Source organism: Zeus faber (genome assembly GCF_960531495.2).
Source record: "Zeus faber genome assembly, chromosome: 22".
NCBI classification, from domain to species: Eukaryota; Metazoa; Chordata; class Actinopteri; order Zeiformes; family Zeidae; genus Zeus; species Zeus faber.
The window spans coordinates 4,736,683-4,756,591 of NC_137209.1; positions in this window are offsets into that span (position 1 = coordinate 4,736,683).

Genomic DNA, 19,909 nt, shown 5'->3' on the forward strand with positions numbered 1-19,909 from the left:
TCAGGGTTGAAATCCTTAGATATGGGCTCACTGCCCTTTTGGGTCGGTGTATGTTTTCATCAGATTGGGGGTGTGCAGTTCTTTTTACTCAATAGCGCTCGGTCCTATCGACAGACGCCTCTGGTGCTGCAGTGGTGCTGGCATCAGTGGGTTGTCCCCTAGACTCCTGTATCTCGTACCATAGTATGGGTACCACTATAAGCAGTGATATTGACGTCAATATACAGATGGTTCCCCTAAACCCACATCCCGTCCTTCAAAAGGGGTACCACGGTCTTTCAGCCATGGTGTCTACCTATCGGAATCCGTTGGTGTGATGCAAGTCTTTTTGCAGTGTGTGAGGTGGACCCAGGTTTTTCTCTGAGCTATGCGGATTGCAGTCGGGGTGGACAGCAGGACCTGGAATGGCCCTTCCCACCGGGGTGTAGACCAACACTTCATCTTCAGGACCTTGATGAATACCCAATCATTTGGTTTCACCGGGATCTCACCTTGTGTCACTGGTTCTGTCGGGGGAGACAATCTAGCCGTAATATGTTTGTTTTTCAACATTTTACTCATATAATCAACAATTGTTTCTGTCAATTCTGTATCATCTCCTTTCATTTGTATGAGAGGTATTCTATTGGGGAGAGGTCGGGAACCTATGGCCCGCAAGCAAATTAAGGCTTTTTCGATGACATATATGGCTCGCAGACAATTTTGAGATACAATTTTTCATCACAATTTACAAGTAATAAATAATTATTCTGTGTTATTTTAAAGTAAAGCAGGTCAGAGAAATTACAATTTGGAAAATTAAATTCAAAATATAAATGTGGCGGACAAAGGGGCATAGTCAAGCTGCAGACCACGGAAAGACTCCAGGGAGCCTTTTACTCGGCGCCCTGCCCCTCCTGGGTCTCTGCTCAGGTGCCACTTGTGGGAGTCTCTGCCCACAGGTAAGGGTTTAGGGAGGGAGATGGAGTCTTTCTGGCCGTGGTGTGCCGACATGGCGAAAGAATTATTGTTCATTTCAATATGCGGCACGCAGGCCACAATTATATATATCACTGAGGATTATTTTATTGTTAATTTCAATATGCGGCACGCAGGCCACAATTATATATATCACTGAGGATTATTATAATAATACTGGATAATAATGATTCTCTTGGGCGTAGGAGGAATGGCGTTCCACTGCTGGGCTGCTTACGAGCCCGTGCGCCGATCCCCTCTGTAAGACAGACAAACATTTGGTACATTCCCTTCCTCGAGTCAGATCAATCAGCTGAACACAAGTGGACAGAAATGGTAAAAACTTCAATATGTATGTGACAAATAATCTCTTGAACTTAAACTTGAACTTGAACCTGAAGACCAGCTGATTTTTAAAACTTGGAACGAGCTTCCCATCACATTCCAAGATTCAAGATTCAAGATTCAAGATTTTTATTCGTCACTTACATATACATACTTTCATACATATATGCAGTGAAATGTAATGCAACGCACCCGGTGATAACACACAATATGTCCTAGGAAAAATTTCTAATAGCCCAACTAACTGACTCCTAAAACGTAATACAGTAAGTCGAATACTTATATATAAGTATTCGACTTACTGTATAAAAATATATAGAATAAAATAAAATACAATGAAAATAAAATGAAATCAAATGAAATAGATAGAGGGAATATGCTTATGTATATGGAATAGGCAATTATGTATATACAGATATGTGCATTAAAGTGGCATGTGAATAAAGTTAGGTAGTGTTTGGGATAATACAGCACAGTATACAACAGTACGACGCAGCAATACGGCATCACGAACAACCCTACAGTATACTACATACAGTACAGAAGGTAGTGGAGCCTATGTGTATGGCTCAGTGAGGACCCCTGGTGAGGTCAGCATTGACAGTTCTAATGGCTTGCGGGAAAAAACTCTGTCTCAGTCTCTCTGTTCTCGCTGTGTGACTGCGGAGGCGCTTGCCTGACCGCAGCAACTGGAACAGTCCGTTGTTGGGGTGATGAGGATCCTTCATGATCCTGCGGGCTCTGCTACTACACCTCCTGGTGTATAACTCCTGCAAGGGGGGGAGGGTAGTTCCAGTGGTAGGTTCAGCTGAACGCACCACCCTCTGCAGGGCCCGCCTGTCCTGAGCAGTACAGTTCCCAAACCAGGCAGTGATGTTGCCTGTCAGGATGCTCTCCACTGCTCCAGACCAGAAGGACTTGAGGATCCTCACCGAGACCCGGAATTTCCTCAGCTGCCTGAGGTGGTAAAGACGCTGCCTCGCCTTTCTCACCAAAGTGTCTGTGTGTATAGTCCATGTTAAGTCCTCTGTAATGTGGACTCCCAGGTATTTGAAGCTGCTCACCCTGTCGACAGAAGTCTCATTAATCACCGAGGGCGCGTGCGTCCTCGATTGTGATCCTCGCCTAAAGTGCACAATCAGCTCCTGAGTTTTGCTAACGTTCAGGTGGAAGCTGTTGTCCTGGCACCAGAGTGACAGGTCAGCCACCTCCTCATGGTAGGCCTTCTCGTCGCAGTCGGTGATCAGGCCCACGACCACAATGTCGTCAGCAAACTTTATGATGGTATTGGAGCTGGACCTGGCCACACAGTCATTTGTGTACAGGGACAGGGCTTGACATGTGCTTCCCCACCCTAACCACCTGGGGGCGGGCTGTGAGGAAGTCCAGGATCCAGGCGCACAGCGGAGCATTCAGTCCGAGCTCCTCCATCTTGACAGCCAGTCTGGTGGGGACTATGGTGTTGAAAGCTGAACTGTAATCGATGAACAGCATTCTCACATAGGCCCCCTTCTGGCCATCCAGGTGCGTGAGGGTGGTGTGCAGTACCTGAGAGACCGCGTCATCCATGGATCTGTTTTGCCGGTACGCGAACTGTAATGGGTCCAAGGTGCGGGGGAGGGAGGCGCAGATATAATGCTTAATCAGCCTCTCGAAACACTTCATGACCACCGAGGTGAGGGCCACCGGACGGTAGTCATTCAGGCAGGCAGGAGAGGCGATCTTCGGGACAGGAACGACGATGGACCTCTTGAAGCAGGACGGGACCACTGATTCCCCAGGGAGATGTTGAATATTGTAGTGAACACCGGAGCTAGCTGGTTATCACAGGTCTTCAGTACTCGCCCAGATATGCCATCTGGGCCTGCAGCTTTCCTGGTGTTCACCCGCATCGAAGCCCTCCTGACCTCGTGCACGGACACTGGGAGTGCGCGCTCATCCCCAGCGGTGTAACTCCAATTAGCCGGAGAGCTAGCGGTGCTGTTGCCAGACTCGAACCGCGCATAAAAGGAGTTCAGTTGGTTGGCTAGGGAGGCGTCCACACTCGTGGCTGGGGAGGAGCTGCTGTTGTAGTTTGTTATTGTTCGCAGCCCCTCCTACAAGGGTCTGGTGTCCCCCCGCTCCATCTGTAGCTCCACGGTCTCCCTGTACGTCCGTTTGGCGTCCCTCACCGCCCTCCGCAGATTGTACGACGCCGCTTTGTAATTGTCCATATTTCCAGATACAAGACCGTCATTGTAAGCGGCCGTGCGAGCATTCAGAGTGCAGCGGATGGAGTTATCAACCCATGGTTTCTGGTTTGGGAATCTCCGAACTTTCACCGTGGGAATGATATTATCTGCTAGCGTAGTTACAAAACTTACTACAACCTCCGTAAACTCGCTGACGTCACTTGAACTTGATTGGAACACGTCCCAGTCTACGTCCGTCAGAGCGTCCTGAAGCGCAGCCTCTGATTGATCCGTCCACCGCTTCACTTCCCTCGTCACCACCAGTTCTCTCGCAATCAGAGGCCTGTTAACAGGAACCAGCGAGATCGTGGCGTGATCTGATTTTCCGAAAGCAGGGAGCGAGACGGTCTTGTATCCGTTCTTGTACGCTGTGTAACAATGGTCCAAAGTTCTATCTCCCCTGGTGGCACACGTGATGTGTTGGTGGAAATTAGGCAGAACTTTTTTAAGGTTGGCCGTGGTAAAGTCCCCAGCCGCATCGGGATGTCTGTTCTGAAATCCGCACAACACATCGTACAGAGCCGACAGAGCTGTGTCAGTGTCTGCTTGCGGTGGGAAATAAACGGCTGTAATAAAGACAGTGCTAAATTCCCGGGGAAGATAAAATGGACGGCATATGATGGTCAGCTGTTCCAGGTTCGGCGAGCAGGAGTGGGAGAGGAATTTGGTGTTGTTGGCGTTACACCAGCAGTTGTTTACCATTAGGCAGACACCTCCACCTTTGGATTTTCCCTGACTCTCCTGTTCTGTTGCCGCGGAACACGGACAGAGGACGCAACAGTTCCTCGTGTCACGCTGGAATTTAATCCTCGCTCGAAGTTCAGTTCAAGACTGGATGTTGGAAAGAAGGAAACTTGGCAGAGGTGGACGGTAAGGTTGCGTCCTCATTCTGACCCGAATGCCGCCTCGTTTACCTCGGTGCTTCCCCCGTGGGCCCGATCGTGGAACAGCGGCTCCATTTTTGTTGTTGTTTGAGAGTGTTCCCAGCGTAGGAATCCGCCGGCCACTCTGCTTCCACGGATAAAAAGTCCCAAAGTTGTAAGTTTAGGGAAATATTTATATCCATGAGTGCATCGCGTCGTATGAGGTAACTGTCGATGCTTTTTTGGCGTACATTATGATAAAAAATGGAAATAAATACTAAAAAGTGCAAGAGTCAACCGGAGCGCTGGCACAGGCGACCGCTAGGGGCGGCGCCACTATCGCCACGTTTGTTGTTATTCAATGTTCTCATTGTACACAGCCAAGTTAAGCACCATTAAAAGAGTTGAGAGCTCTTACAGCTGCCTGTCAAGAAGGAACAGCGAAACGGAAAATACATACACAGATTCTGCATATGCACATGGTGTATGTAATTTGTTTGGAGCAGAATGGGAAATGACAGGATTTATTAAAACAGATGGGTCCCTCACAATGCATTGTGATCAGTGTGTGGGATTAATGTGGCATTGCTACTGCCTTAAAAAGTGGCAATAATCAAATGTCAGGCACACAGGAAAAAGGTAATGATTATATTATAAAAATTAACAATGCTGCAGATGAGGCTACCAAAGTAGCCTCGAACAGCAGTAGGGCAATCCAGGCAATATTGACTATACTGAGGCTGCGCCTACGGAAGAGGATGTTGTCCGCATGCAGGAAAAACCTGAGTATATGAGCAAAATATGTTGATAACATGTGTAATACATGCCGCACCCCCCACAGGGTTAGGTATAACCCATGGGATGTTGTTGGCACCAACGGCGTTGTTAGGATTGCTTATCACTAATACGCATGGTTTTTGACCATTGCACAAGGGGGTTGTAATGATAAAAATCAGAAACAAGGTTTTTGATCACCATGCTTGCAAACAATGGTTGATAATCTACTAAAATGATTTGAGATATGTACAAAAAATAGTAAGAAAAACAATCACTACCCCATTAGGACACATTCCCACACCTGAGGGACCATTCAGACATCTGTCTTAAGCTATGTAGACATGGTTAGAAGGTAAATGGGAAAAAGTTACATGTTAGTTGTCATTGATCCATTCAACAGTTGGGTAGAAGCAGAAGATCAGAGTGCATTCACTGTGATCACATATTTGACAAGAGAAGTCCTGCCGAGGTTGGAATTCCGACAGAGATTAGCTCAGACAAATGGTTCAGCGTTTATCCAGAAAACAGTAAAACTAGTGATACAGCAGCTGCATGTCAAACAATGATTAGGTTGTGTGTATCACCTGCAGTCACAGGGAGTGGTTGAACAAGTGACTGGAAAAACTAAGCAAAAATAAACAAGATATGTGCAAGCACTAACCGAATTGGGTGGATGCACAAGCATTGGCACTAATGACTTACCACATGCAATCTAACCGAATAACCCACCTTACACCGCATGAGTTAAAAACGGGTCCACCCATGCCTGTACTGGTGCCCGAGGAAACTGCTATATAAAAAGTGATATTCCATCAAGAGAAATGTAGGATTCCAGAGACCAGGGAAAAGCCAGTAAGAAGTTTAAGACAGTGGAATGAGCCAAGAAGGGAGGGTCCCTACAAGATGGTCATGGTGACTCCAACAGCCATTCAGGTAGAAGGCTGCAACACACGGTATCATTTTAACCACTGTACTAGGGTGCCAACATGAGGAGGAATCAGGCTCGGGTTCCGGAGAACCTGAGACCAGTCCAGGTCAAGGAGAGCAGCCCAAGGAATCAGCCCAATCCCCTGGCTCTGATCGTACTTCGGCTGCTGTTGATCAACTGTGGACGCTGGCGGATTATATTGCCCAAGGGACGACTGTGGAGGAGGCCCAAATAAAGACCTCCCCACCATCAACATGGACGACCTGGCCTGACAACCAAACAACGCAAAAGGAGGGTGACTATAAGACCACCCCACGCCACAGCAGCCTCAAGGAGAGAACTGTTATTAAGATACAAGCGAGTGGTAGAACAGACAGCAGGAAACGCAGTTGGAATTCCGATCCCAACACAGCTGCCTCAGGAAGACTTGCGATCTGTTGTAGTACATGAAAAAGGAACAGAGAGGAAACTGTGTGTTTGGGTGGAAGATCCAACAAGACATTTAGAGGCAATAACTGATCTTGAGTGTAACATGACTATAATGGTAGAAAGAAAGAAGAAACAGTCTTTATTCGTCACGCAACACACCACACTACAACACATGCTTGCACACACACACACACACACATGCACATGCTTTGATGGTGCCGGTGAAATGGATCCTCTGCTTTTGACCCATCCTACCTTATACACTACTGAGTAGGACAGGATTTTTGGATGGTAATGTGGAAACCAAGGTGGAGTGGACAGTCCCAGTCAGGGAAGAAACTACTCTCAGAGTCATTATAGCGAGTACCACCACTCCTACAAATAAGAAAGGAGAAGGATGGTGGGAATCCATCAGGAAAAAGTGAAGTGATTTGTTTGGTTCGGTACTTGCTAATGTTACGCACTCCAACACTGTGGAAGGACACTTGAGGAAGGACACCTATATAATAAAGCACTTGGCATGGTATGCGTGGCTGTTACATTTTGCCCAGCAACATACTTCAGACTCGTGCTGGGCATGTGCTCAGGGGGTCAAAACTCATTAAGTGCACTCCCAGTCAAAGATACTTGGCGCCAGTGCCAGAGAAAAATCAAAGCATGCGTCCAGGATGTGGTTCAGGTTCCAACTATACCTTATGCTGCTAACTTAGCTCCACTGTACACTGGCGAGCTGCACACTCCAACTGCCATTTCACCAGGAGCTCAGAAGCCTGTGCACAAAATGCTCACAATTAAATGTGAGTCTCTTGATGTAAGAATATCGAAAGAAATTGCGGATAGGACGGTTCCGCTGGTATGAAATCTAAAGGTTCGTAGAAGACTTGAGTGCTACTCGCAGAGAGGGAACGTTAGTACAGGACGATTCATCAAATGTAGTACGATAATGAATGTAGCTGACGGACCGCTGAGTCTCACGTCCTAAGGGGACTTGTAACAGGATAAGAATGCTCGTGTCGACTCGTGGTAAGAAAATTAATACATACTGCCTCCCAGGTGCAATATTCAATGACATCAATCACAAAATAACCGCAATTATATCGGCAAATCCGACAGCAACTCAAGTCACTGCGCATGTAGTTTTCATTGATATTCACAGAGAACAATCAGAACTGCTAAAGAAGGATTCCACTGAACTCTTAGACGCACTAGACAAATTAGAAATGAAATCATTCATCCGTGGACCTAATTGCAATTTGTATTTAACTGACAAATACACTTACAAATACAATTTGTTAATGGGCTAAATTGGAATTATTGTGAGATGAAATGCATGCAAGCATATAAATGAAAAAAACATTGATTGAAGTTAGCTCTGTACCTTATATTGAGCCCCATCATTACAATTATTGTCAGATATTATAGAGTGCCCTATATAACCAGAATCATTTTGATTAGCTCTTATTTAAATGTGACATTCTCTGAAATGTGCCTAGTTGTTGAAGAAATGCTCAGAAGTTGAGTTAATGATTATTGTGATATCACCTAGAGACATTGCTATCAGAGAACCCTGGAGTGTTTTCTTTATGATACTGCCTGTTTGCCAATATCTGCAGCAAGCACATTAAGCGCCCCAGGGCTTTACCATGGCTACAAAACCAGCTACAAAAGCATTGTTCAAAAAAAGCCTTGTTTGACAACCTCACATGTCATTTGATGCTCTACATCAACAAGTTGAAGGTGTATTACAGAAAGTGGGCTTTTATTTGAATGCAAGAAAATAAAAATATGTACTAGCTTGGATCAAGGCCATGGACAGCTGAGTGAGATTTTGCCTACAATCAATCAAACTAAAGCTGCCGTTCTGTATTTTGAGGCAACTTCAGCTGTGCTTGGCTCATTGGTCTCGGTGGTGGGTGTGAGAGGTTCCATGGTGTAATGGTTAGCACTTTGGACTTTGAATCCAGTGATCCGAGTTCAAATCTCGGTGGAACCTACTTCAGTTGAGTTCTGCTCTTTGCCCTCTGAAAGTCCACTGACACACCTCTATGAATTCAGGTCACACATTCTAAGCACTTCAACAAGCACTCTCCTTATTTGACAACCTCATGTGTAATTCCATGCCCTGCTTTAACAAGTTGATTGTGTATTACCGAAAGTTAGCTTTTATTTGAATGCAAGAACTCCTTTATTGTGCAGAGCTTGATAAAAGTATTTGAAATCAATAAGCAATCAATGACTGTCAACTTGCCCATTAAAATGCCTTTGGCACAAAGCTGTATGCTATTTCTTCAGAACCGGCCTGAGTTAATTTTCCATCCCTATTTTCCTTCATTCTAACCTGCATCCAAAGTAGGTCATTGTGAACCAGGACAAAATGTTTGTTTTACAGTAACAGTGAGCCTGTCAAAATAAACTTGATTGAATCACTGCCATCTCATGGGAAAAAAGCTATACAAGCTTGGATTATAGTAATAAACCACTGACACCTGACTCTCCTGAGATTTTTCCTACAATCAACCAAAGGCTGCCATTAAGGTTTTTGAGGCATGTTGGTCTAGTGGCATGATTCACGCTTTGGGTAAAAGATAGGAAGATTATGTCTTATCATGTCAACAAAATCCACAACCAACTCACGCATAGGACCTGTCGGAGTTGGAATGTGACCGGGTGGACTCATCACACCCCTCCGAACATTGTTTTTAAGACAGATTGTACATCTGCCTTTGAAATAATCAATTTGCTCAAGCAAATACGGTTCCCAAAAACCGTACACTTTTGTGATTTTTCTCCTTACCTCCCCCCTTGCATCATGGGATAACCCATGTGCTTCCTGAATCATCAGACCTAGTAGGTCGGGGGGTTCTACCATCAGTCCTTCATGATTTCTCCACAGACCAGCAGAATCTTGTGTGGCCCCTCGGTCCAACCATAATTATTTATCTATGGCTGATGCCTCTTCTTGCATTGCAATCACATCTCTGAGCATGATTTTATTTTCCAAGTCCACTTCATGAGTGACCAGAAGAACCTTGCCTGCTTTGTTTGCTCCTGTAACTGCTTTTGCAGCCTCATCAGCCACTTTGTTACCTTGTGTGACCCTTGACGTTTCCATTTTATGTGCTGCACACTTAGCTTCAGCTATTTCCTTTGGTTTCGTCATTGCATACAACAATTTCATTATCTGGGCATGATGCTGTATCGGAGAACCATCGGTTTTCTTAAATCCTTGATTTTTCCATACCGATCCAAATAAATGACACACATTATGTGCATATGCAGAATCTGTATATATTGTCACTCGCTTGCCTTCGGCCAATACACAAGCTTCGGTCAGGCCCACAAGCTCAGCAAGCTGTGCAGAGGCAGGTTGTGGTATTACTTCTGCTTTCTCAACAACAAATTCAGTTCCCTGGGGTTTGACTACTGCATAACCAGCACTAAATGTGTCTCCTTTTCGATTGCCGGACCCATCAGTCCAATACTCCACATCTGACAGATGCAGTGGGAAAGCTTGCAAGTCTGATCTGAGCTTTGCATATCTCTCTACTTTCTGAACACAATCATGTGGCTCTCCATCCTCTGGTGTTGGTTAATTCTCAGCTCGATTTACTGTGACGCACCTTACTAAGGTGACATCTTCCTGCTCTAAGAGCCTGTGATAGTCTCTTAGCCTAGACATAGTCAATGTACATTTACCGAAGTTCAAAAGATTTCTGGGACTATGATGGGTAAGAATTGTCACTGGGTAACCCATAGTTACTGATGATGCTTTATCGTACATTAGATAAACTCCCACCATTGCTCTGTAGCACAGTGGTAGCCCCAATTCTACTTCTGAATAGGCGGTAGAATAATACGAAACAGGTTGAGGGCTTGTCCCTGTACCTGTGGGCTGACAAAGAACTGCACATGCATGTTTGCCTCCAGTGGACGTAGCCACATACAGCAAAAATTTCTTAGAGTAGTCTGGCAGCGCTAGCGCTAGAGCTTCTTGTAGCCTCTGTTTGATCGTTTCAAATGCTATAAGACCTTCCTGCGTCCAGGTGAGGTTGCAATGGAGTTGAGCATTCCCAGTCTCTTTTATCATGACTCTCAAAGGCCTTGTTAGGCAGGCATAATCTTCTGCCCAAGCTGAAGAATATCCCGCAATACCGAGAAACATCATCATCTCTCTGACTGTTCTCGGCTTTGGTGCCGTTCGAATGGCTTCCAAATGACTCTCAGAGATGCTTCTGTGACCATGGGTTATTGGTTGACCCAAATAAATAACTTTTCTTGACAATACTGTAGCTTCTTCTGAGACGCCTTGTGTCCTTTGTCTGCCAATAGCTGTAACAGTTTGATTGAGTCCTCATGGCACGTTTCCTTATCTGGTGAACAGATGACGATGTCGTCCACATACTGACAGTACTTTTCAAGATCTGATCAATCCCAGCCAAGTCATCCTGCAACACTTTATTGAAAATGTGTGGACTATGATTGAATCTTTGGGGGAGCCTCTTGTACTCGAAGGTTTGTCCTTTGTATGTGAATCCAAACAATCCTTGTCTTTCTTTGATCAGTGGAACACTGAAAAATGCTCTACACAAATCCAACACTGTGAAGTGTGTAGCCTCTGGAGGAATTTGGGCTAACAAGGTATGTGGATCTGGTACATCTGTTGGAAAATCCTGCACCACTTCATTTATCGCTCTTAAATCATGTACCAAGCGATAGGACTCATTTGGTTTCTTTATAGGCAATATAGGCGTATTGCTCTGAGGATCCAAACATATTTCCACAACACCTGCTTTTAACAGTCCTTCAATTTGTGGTTCAATCCCTTTGATTGCCTCCTCCTTTAGTGGGTATTGATTCTTCCAAGGAGGTTTGTTTCCTGGTCTCAGTTCAACTCTCACCGGTTGGGCTGACTTCACAAGTCCGATGTCAGTACTATGTTGTGACCACAAACATTCTTGAATTTGTTGCAGCATCTCCTCTCTCATGCTGTCTGAGTCGAATTTAGCGCTGAACATTGACTCATGTGTCATCAGTACCACTTCTGGTTGTCCTTGTCCTTGAGCTGAAATCATGATATTCAAGAACTTCTGTTCTTCACTTATCCAGATAGCAAGATTGTCCTTTATTGGTAAAATAAATGAATTCCTCAGCTTCTGCCATAATTTCTCCTATATGCTTCTGCTCAAATATTTCAGCCACCACAAATGTCGTACTCTTTCTCAAGATACTCATTAGTATTTATCTTCATAGCTGCTCCTTGTAGTCCCACAATTATGCAGCATGATGTGAGCTGAACATGCTTGGGCTGATTACTCAACCCTTCTTCCGGATCCGATTGGTCAGCTTTCTTGAAATATTTCAGCGTGCAGTGATGTGGATACTCAGGGGCCTTAGCATCAGGCATATTTGCCACAATGAACTTCTCCCACCTTTTGGCTGGCTCTAATAGCTCTAGATTAAGATTTCCAATCCAATATACTAAGTAAGTCTCGGTCTCTGGTGCCATAGATAATTGGTGGTAGACATCGGGTGGCACATCCACCAGACAGCCGTCCGGTGGACACCGTATTGTACAGTTAAGTTTTCACATAGCATCTCTTCCCAAGAGTGCAATGGGCGAATGTTCTGACACCAAAATAGGTAGTGTGATTTTCCGACTTCTACAGTAGAGCCCAATTGGTTTTGTGAGAGGAATCAGCTGTTTCACACCCTCAAACCCGATTGTCCGTACCAATTGGTCAGACACGGGGAGATGTATAGCATCTTCAGGCCGAACATAGGTGAAAGCTGCTCCGCAGTCTGCCATTACTTCCAATGGCTTATCATTTAATTTCACCTCTATTTTTGGATCTTTCCTCGGCCCTGATACTACCAGCTGACACCTCCCTTTCGATTCTTCTGGGCACCCCTAGAAACCAGGTTCCGGAGCCCAGTAAGGGTTCGCCGGTTGCCTGGGTGGCTGTGGTTGTCCTCTGAAGCCCCCTCTGAAGCCTCCTCTGAAGACGCCTCTGAAGCCTCCTCTGAAGCCTCCTCTGAACCTGTAGCAGTCACGTACAAAATGACCTAGTTGTCCACAATTATGACACACTCCTTGAGACTGTTGGAAATTTACTTCTCTTCCTCTTCCTAAATTACCTTGACCTCTTCCTCTCCATGTTTGTGGTTGGTCAAAAACTGGCTGTGGAAAGAAGACAGTGGGGACCACAGGTGGTAGAACCTGAATCTGTTCTTGTTGTGGTTGTGGTGGTAATTGATTTACAGCTTGTTTCTTTTCCTTCTTCTTGTTATCCACCAACTGTATTTGGTTGAGTTTTCTGAGAGACTCCTGGTCCTGTTCCTTCTGGTCATGCTCCTTTTTCCGATATAGCTCCACTTGATACGCTATGTGGTCCGTATAAACACCTTTGGTCATGCTTCCAAGACCAACCACTTCTGCCAATTTGCTCCTTACTTGTAGAGGCAGCCCCTTCTGTATTTTAGCTCGGAGAATTGATTTCTCCTTTTGATTCAGATCTGGATAATTTCCTGTGACATTTCTCCACACTTGATGATTTCTTGACACATAAGCTCTTGGATTTTCCTGTGGGCCCAATGCCTCGATAAAGATGTTGTCTGGGTGTACGTTTATTGGAAATGCATCTTTCAATGCTCTCCACATCCGACCTCTGCTTGCAGCAAACAATTCTGGGTCATATACTGCAGTTGCCACATATCTGTTAAGGCCTGCCACCTGCAGGATCTCCTCCATCGCTGGGACTCCAATAAGGCTAGCCAGAAGTCTCTTAATATCTCCCATGGCAGGCTGTGTTCCCACCAAAACCTCTTCCAGCTTTGAGATCCACGGATTTGCTCCATCTTGAAGAGTGAGTAACTTTTCAAGTATGTTAGACATGTCTGTTTTCTGCCAAGGCTAGTATTCTAAATTTTGCCCTCGAATTATCACTGGACACATTTTGTTGGGTCTCTTTCCTTTTCTTGGATGTAGTCTATACCTCAACGTGTCTGGCTTTTAAGGCTTTTTCTTCTGGAGTTTCTTCACTGTTATTTGCAATTTGTGTAATTGTTTTCCAATACTTGTTGAACTTCTGGACAGGTGGAGTCACTTATGTCCTCGAGGCATCCGTCTATACTCCTCTCAATCTCTCTTAAAACCATCCCTCTGTCATCTCCTACCCCTGTACTGGCTGCTAACGGTTCCTTCTCTTGGTAGTGTTGGAGCTTGGATACATCTTGATGGTTGTTTTAGCCTTGCCCATCTCTATTATTTGCTCATCTTCATCTTTTAAGAGATAGTTGCCTTCCTGTGTAATCACGGGAGCTGGGGATAAACATCGGTGAATTTCACCTCCTTCTCATAAGGCGGGGGCTTCTTTACAGATACTGTATGTGAGAAGGGTACGGTAATCTTCTCCATCAATTTTTCTGTTTCCTTTTAATTTTTCTTTATTTCTTGTCTACTTTGTTCTCTTTTTTCCTTTGCAGCTTCGAACCATGTCTGTCCCTCCTTTGCGAACAGTTGCAGAATGCCAAGTTCTGTTTGTCTTTTCTCCGTGTGTCTCCTTCCCTTCTTACCTTTCTTTTGATTTACTTTATATGTGGACACAAGCACCTGCATGTTTTTAATCTCATCCGGGTTAAGAGTTCCTTCCACTGGCCATGGTTGTTCAATGTCAGGCCAACGCTTGCTCCATTTCCTGATATTTTTGCAATATCTTTAATAAGGGGATTATTCTTTCGCACTACATCAATAGGAATGATTACTTGTGTAATTTTAGTATCCATTTTTGACATCCTAATGACACTCTTATTTTTCTTTTATTGTAAATCCAATTTAACTACCTTAAAATTTGTTTATAAAGCGCCGTGTAATCCATCTTAACCAAAAACAGCTGAATTTGCTAACCCCAAAGGAGACCAATCGCTTCCCACTTGTGAAAGCCAATTCACTTGTTCACCTTCTGATGCATCTGATCACACTCATTTATGTTTAATTATCAAAATTATATCAGTGTTCATTCTGAAAACAGTATAGATAAACCATACTCAGATAATGAAACCAATATTCACAGAACTCAACAGTATTTAAATCAAATCAGCTTTTCCCCCTGTGATCAATCAATCAATCAATCAATAATACTCCATTAATGACGGAAATGCCTTAATTAGTCAGTCCGTTGCCAAGTCTCTCACTAAATAATTGCAAATGAATGAAAGAAAAAGAACTACTACAAACCCATATGTGAAAACAAGCTAAACACGTATATTATAACTAAATGTAGAGACATATAGGTAAAATCAGGTGAGGTCTGTTGAAAGAGTTTGTGGATAAAACCGTACTGGCCTTTAATTGGTTTAGAGTGATTCAGGATTCCAGAACGTTGTCATCTGCAAGCCTCAGTGTCTGTGAAGATCTGCCAGGTGTCTTCTCATCTGCCCTTTGGATGATTCAATTCAGACTTATTCCATCTTCTCTGTCTTTCCCCAGCTTTCACTCAGCATAGAACAAGAGAGGAAGAGAGAAAAAAGAAAAAGAACAACAGAAGAGTTCAGTGTCTTAGGCTCACTCTAAATTCTTATACACACTGTAATACAATTCAGTGTGACTTACATTATCAGCTTTTTTATTTCGCGCGCACTTGAAATAAAGCAATAATAACTTTTAATCATGCAATACATTTAAAGTCCAAAGAGTATATTAGTCAATCTGATATCACTTTTAATTTGTTGTTTTTATTCTATTTGTCTATTTGTTTTTATTTTATCTTATTATTTTTTCTTCTAACTACTGAGAAAATAGAGTAGAGGGGGGGGCTCAATCACAGCCCCTCTTGTCAGGAGGAGTTAACTAAATTCCACTCTGTGTGAAGCACCACCCCTTGCTACACCTCTTAAATTTAGCAACGACTTCCAGTATGGACTGGTCGTCAGCGAGTGAACATCCTGTTTTGGCTCCCGTAGGAACAGCCCAGCTCAATGCAGTTACACACAGTCGTAAATCAAAGCTGTTTTCTCTCAGCAGCCGAAACACAAAAGCTCTTTTCTTTTATTTATCAAAAGTCCTTAAAGAAGGCTCATATATATTTTTATCAACTTTACAAAGTCCGTAAACAGGCTCATATATGTTTATCACTAAAGGGGCAAGAAATGTTTCTCTTTATGTATTATTCAACTGCTCACCACATATGTATACCTATTTAATAACACATATATTCTATACATCACTTACACATACACAAAACATACACAAAGCTCTTCACACATTTGTAGCCGCGGCGCTTTCACACTCATACACACAAAAAGAAAAAAAGAAAAAGACAGAAGACAGAAAAAGACATGTCTCTCCTGCATCACATCTGATCACCCAAAGACTTCAACAGCGCTTAGCTTTATGTTTTTACGTATTAGACACTTTCTAATTTCATCAAAGTTTTCACTTTGGCCAGACTTTTAAATTTTTACTTTGTCCAAACTTTTAACAAATTCTTTTTAATCAGATTCTCTCATCATGCATGTTCACTAGCTCTCCAAGGCAGGTTCTGCCCTGTTTTTTCCTCACTTTTCTTCTCAAACTTTATTTTTCATCTTTTAAGACTTTAACTTGTAACTCTTTTTATTTCACTTTTCATCTTTTTCATTTTACTTTAGGCTTTTAACTTTTATCTCTTTTTCACTTTTCAAATTTTTCATCTTATTTTAGGCTTTAGGCTTTTAACTTTTATCTGTTTTCACTTTTCATCTTTTTCATCTTACGTTAGGCTTTTAACTTTTATCTCGTTTTCACTTTACTTTCATCTTTTTCACCTCATTCATCTTCATTCATATAATTTTATATTTAGTTAATTTCCTTGGCCAGGGTTATTTCCTCTTTGTTTTTCCTACCTAGATTTCATTATATTATATTTTCATTCGGCCAACTTTCACGCAGCATTTAATGAAGACATGTCTTACTGTTTAAGGAGATACTGGCCCTGTCCTAGTTTATCTTGCATCGTTATTTAGATAACTTTTGGCTACTAGTTCTGCCATTCTACAATTACTTTTTATTTCTACTTTCTCCACATCTTTTAAGCCTTTAACTTTTACTTTTAACTTCATCTTTTATTTTCTCTATTCTTATTATAATTTCACTATTCTCTATTTCAACTTAATTCTATTTTTCTTCATTTATTATTCTCTTATTCCCATTATTTATGTCTTTTACAACTTAATAAACCTCAATTTAGACGGAAACTCACTCCACACATCAACACATCCTCTCCATCGCCGCATAATCTGCTTCTTGTCAGTGCAGTCCCTCTGCCAAAAACACAACCGCTCCAGACCACATAGCAGCTTAATTTTGTGAGAGGTCGCTCACCCTGAGAGCGGCAGTTCGCTGGAGCAGGCAGCATCGGCAGATGAGGCCCAACAGATCCTGTTTCGTGACGCCACTTTGTAGTTTCTTGATGAATACTATGTGTTGATGAATGAAGGAGTGACCGCTGACGCTGACTTGATTAAAAAAATAGTATATTACACAAATCAGCATCAAACCAGACTTGCCTAGGACATCTAGGAGAGACCCGAGCCGGCTGGAATCTCTGCCAAGCGACGCTCTGCACTAGCTTTTAAAGCTGTACAGAGATAACATAACATATCTGGTCCTAACCCATAGGTGCCCGCTCAGCCTCTGTCTTGCATAAATCTAAAAATTTCCTCCTCTGGTGAAGCTGGAGGAATCAACAAACGTCCTCTCCGTATGACATGGAAGCAATAAATCTAATAGTAACATACGTTTCTATTATTCCCGCACTATATCTCAGCTTTGGGAGCTCAGTGACCTATTCACCTCAGACCTTCCAGACACCTCACGTGCAAAATCAGTGTTCAATGCAACTGGGAGTGTTGATCCTCTCTCAACAGCATGAACCTTAAGGCAGTAAAAACTTGATCCCTAACGACGCACAAATAGGGTAAGAACAAAAGACCGGTTGTATGAATGAGCAAAAGCAAATAATTGGTAGTTCACCGGAAAACAAATAGACGCAGACAACTGTTATTTATATAGTACAAGTCGTCAGAATGCATTGTACGTAATTAACACTAAATACAATTGTGAATTATGTAGAGAAGAGAAGAGGCAGCAAATCAGAGGCTTAGAAGAGAAAGAGTTGAGAAAACAGGCCGAACTGAATAAAACACAAACAAAAAGTAATACAGTATATTCTCATATCATAATAAGGTAGTAGTGTGTTCAATGCAATGTGTACTGTACCTAGGATCAAGTGTATACAACAAGTATTACAAAGCTAAATGGGATGGAAGTCCTATGAACCTTTTTATGAAAAGATGTTGAGATATGGACATAAGTCTATTCAACGCAGTAGGTGAAGTAACATTACCAATAGGAACAGATTTCCAAATAGAGGAGGGATGAGAGTGTCATCAAAATGACGAAGGAAGTGCAAGTGTTAGTGATGTGGGCAGTGTGGAAGAAGCGCAATGTGGGATAATTTGGAATGTCACCAGATATTATAACAACCGGATCGCACTACTAAGACAATCACCTGTTATAAAAGGTGACCAATACCTAAAAGACCCTGATCAAATGGCTAAGAAGTCATTCGTGTCATCCCTGCTGGGTGATAGTGTATATCAAACAAAGGATAAAGTGGTAGCAGACCAATTTTGGATCTGCGGTAATAGGATTTGTTGCCCGTACTATATAAACTGTGAAGAGGTTGAAGCGCAAGAGTACAAATGATTACAGAAATTGTGTTATTACCCTCGTTAGATGGGGTTGATGGTAACTTTGAAACCAAGGAGCTAAAATGGCGAAAAAGAGCATACGAATCAGACGAGAGTGTAAAAATTGATAACATAGGACAACCTAGAGGTACACCCCAAAAAGTTCAAAGCACGAGATGAAGTAGCGGCAGGATTTGAAACAATACAATCCAGAGGAATATCCAAAAACACAGAATGGATCAATTACATCCATTATAATCACAAAGGTCTATTAATTATACGGATGACGCTTTATCCGCCTTAGGGGAACAATTGAAAGCCACAAGCGCTGTGGCTTGGCAAAATAGGCAAGCTTTAGATTGGCTCTTAGCAGAAAAAGGAGGAGTGTGTGCACTCATAGACGAAATGTGTTGTACTTTTATCCCAAATAATATCTCGCCAGATGGATTGTTCCCTCTTGCAATAAATTACCTTAAAAAGCTAAGACAGGAGGTCAAAGACAACGCAGGTTATGGAAAAGATTGGTTTGCATGGCTAGATTTAAAAAATGGGACGATGGGGAATGATGTTCACCAAAATAGATATAATACTCTTGGTGCCACTTATAATAATGGGTTTAATTTTTTTCTGTTAAGTCTCATTATGTATTCCCATGATGAGATCCATGATAGTGTCAAGTTTGAGCAAACAAATGATCCTCACGTCATGGGACATAGTCGAGTCAAAAGGATTAGAATGGGAACATGTTGGAGAAGGAAGCCAGAGTGATGATGAAGATGATGGAGAATATGGACTCACAAAGGCCTAAGCTTTGAAAGGCCATGATGAATCAATGCATGTTGAAACAAATTGAATGGTCAGGTTTTTTTAAGTTTTTATTCTAGTGTCATGTATTCTTTGTTATAATCATATAATGTGTCATATTTTTAATATTGTACCAAAGGTTTTTTACTTTTATATTATGATGTGTTTTTCTAATCATATATTTTGTAATAAAGGCTAATTTATTGATGGGATGGAAACAATTAAAGGTATAACACATTTGGAAATCTATTTTCCTGGAACAGGTTGTGAATTCTGATTAAAGAAAAAAACATATTTTTCTGATAACCAAATGTGAATACTGATGATTTATCTAGCTGTCCGGAAAGTAGCCATATATGATTGTGAATTGACAAATATGTGTTAATTGATTTTTGGGACATAGTAAGCCCCAAAGGGGGGGTATATGGGAGACATTTACGATAACATTCAATGGTAAAATATAAGTATTATCTTGCCTACATGCTATATGAATCAAATAAGTGTGGGGGAATATTGAGTAAAGGAGATACCACTCTCCCCCAGTGCTGGTACAATATGCCACCAATAGATATTAAAGGGTGAATGTGAGTGGCTCTGTGGAAAGTGTAGAGTTAACATGTCCATATGTGGAGACATGAGCTCAGGGCTGGAAGGTGTAAAACGGCTTGGTGGACAGAGTTCCATATGTTGTAACACAGGCTCTGAGCAAGGAGGTGGACAAGACTACAATGGGCAGATTTCCATATAAGGAGTGAAACTATGCTATGGTATGTTGACGTATGGATGATAGATGTGTAGAATGGACTTTATAGGCCAGCCGGAGGAGAGGCCCCGGAGTTCATTGCAAA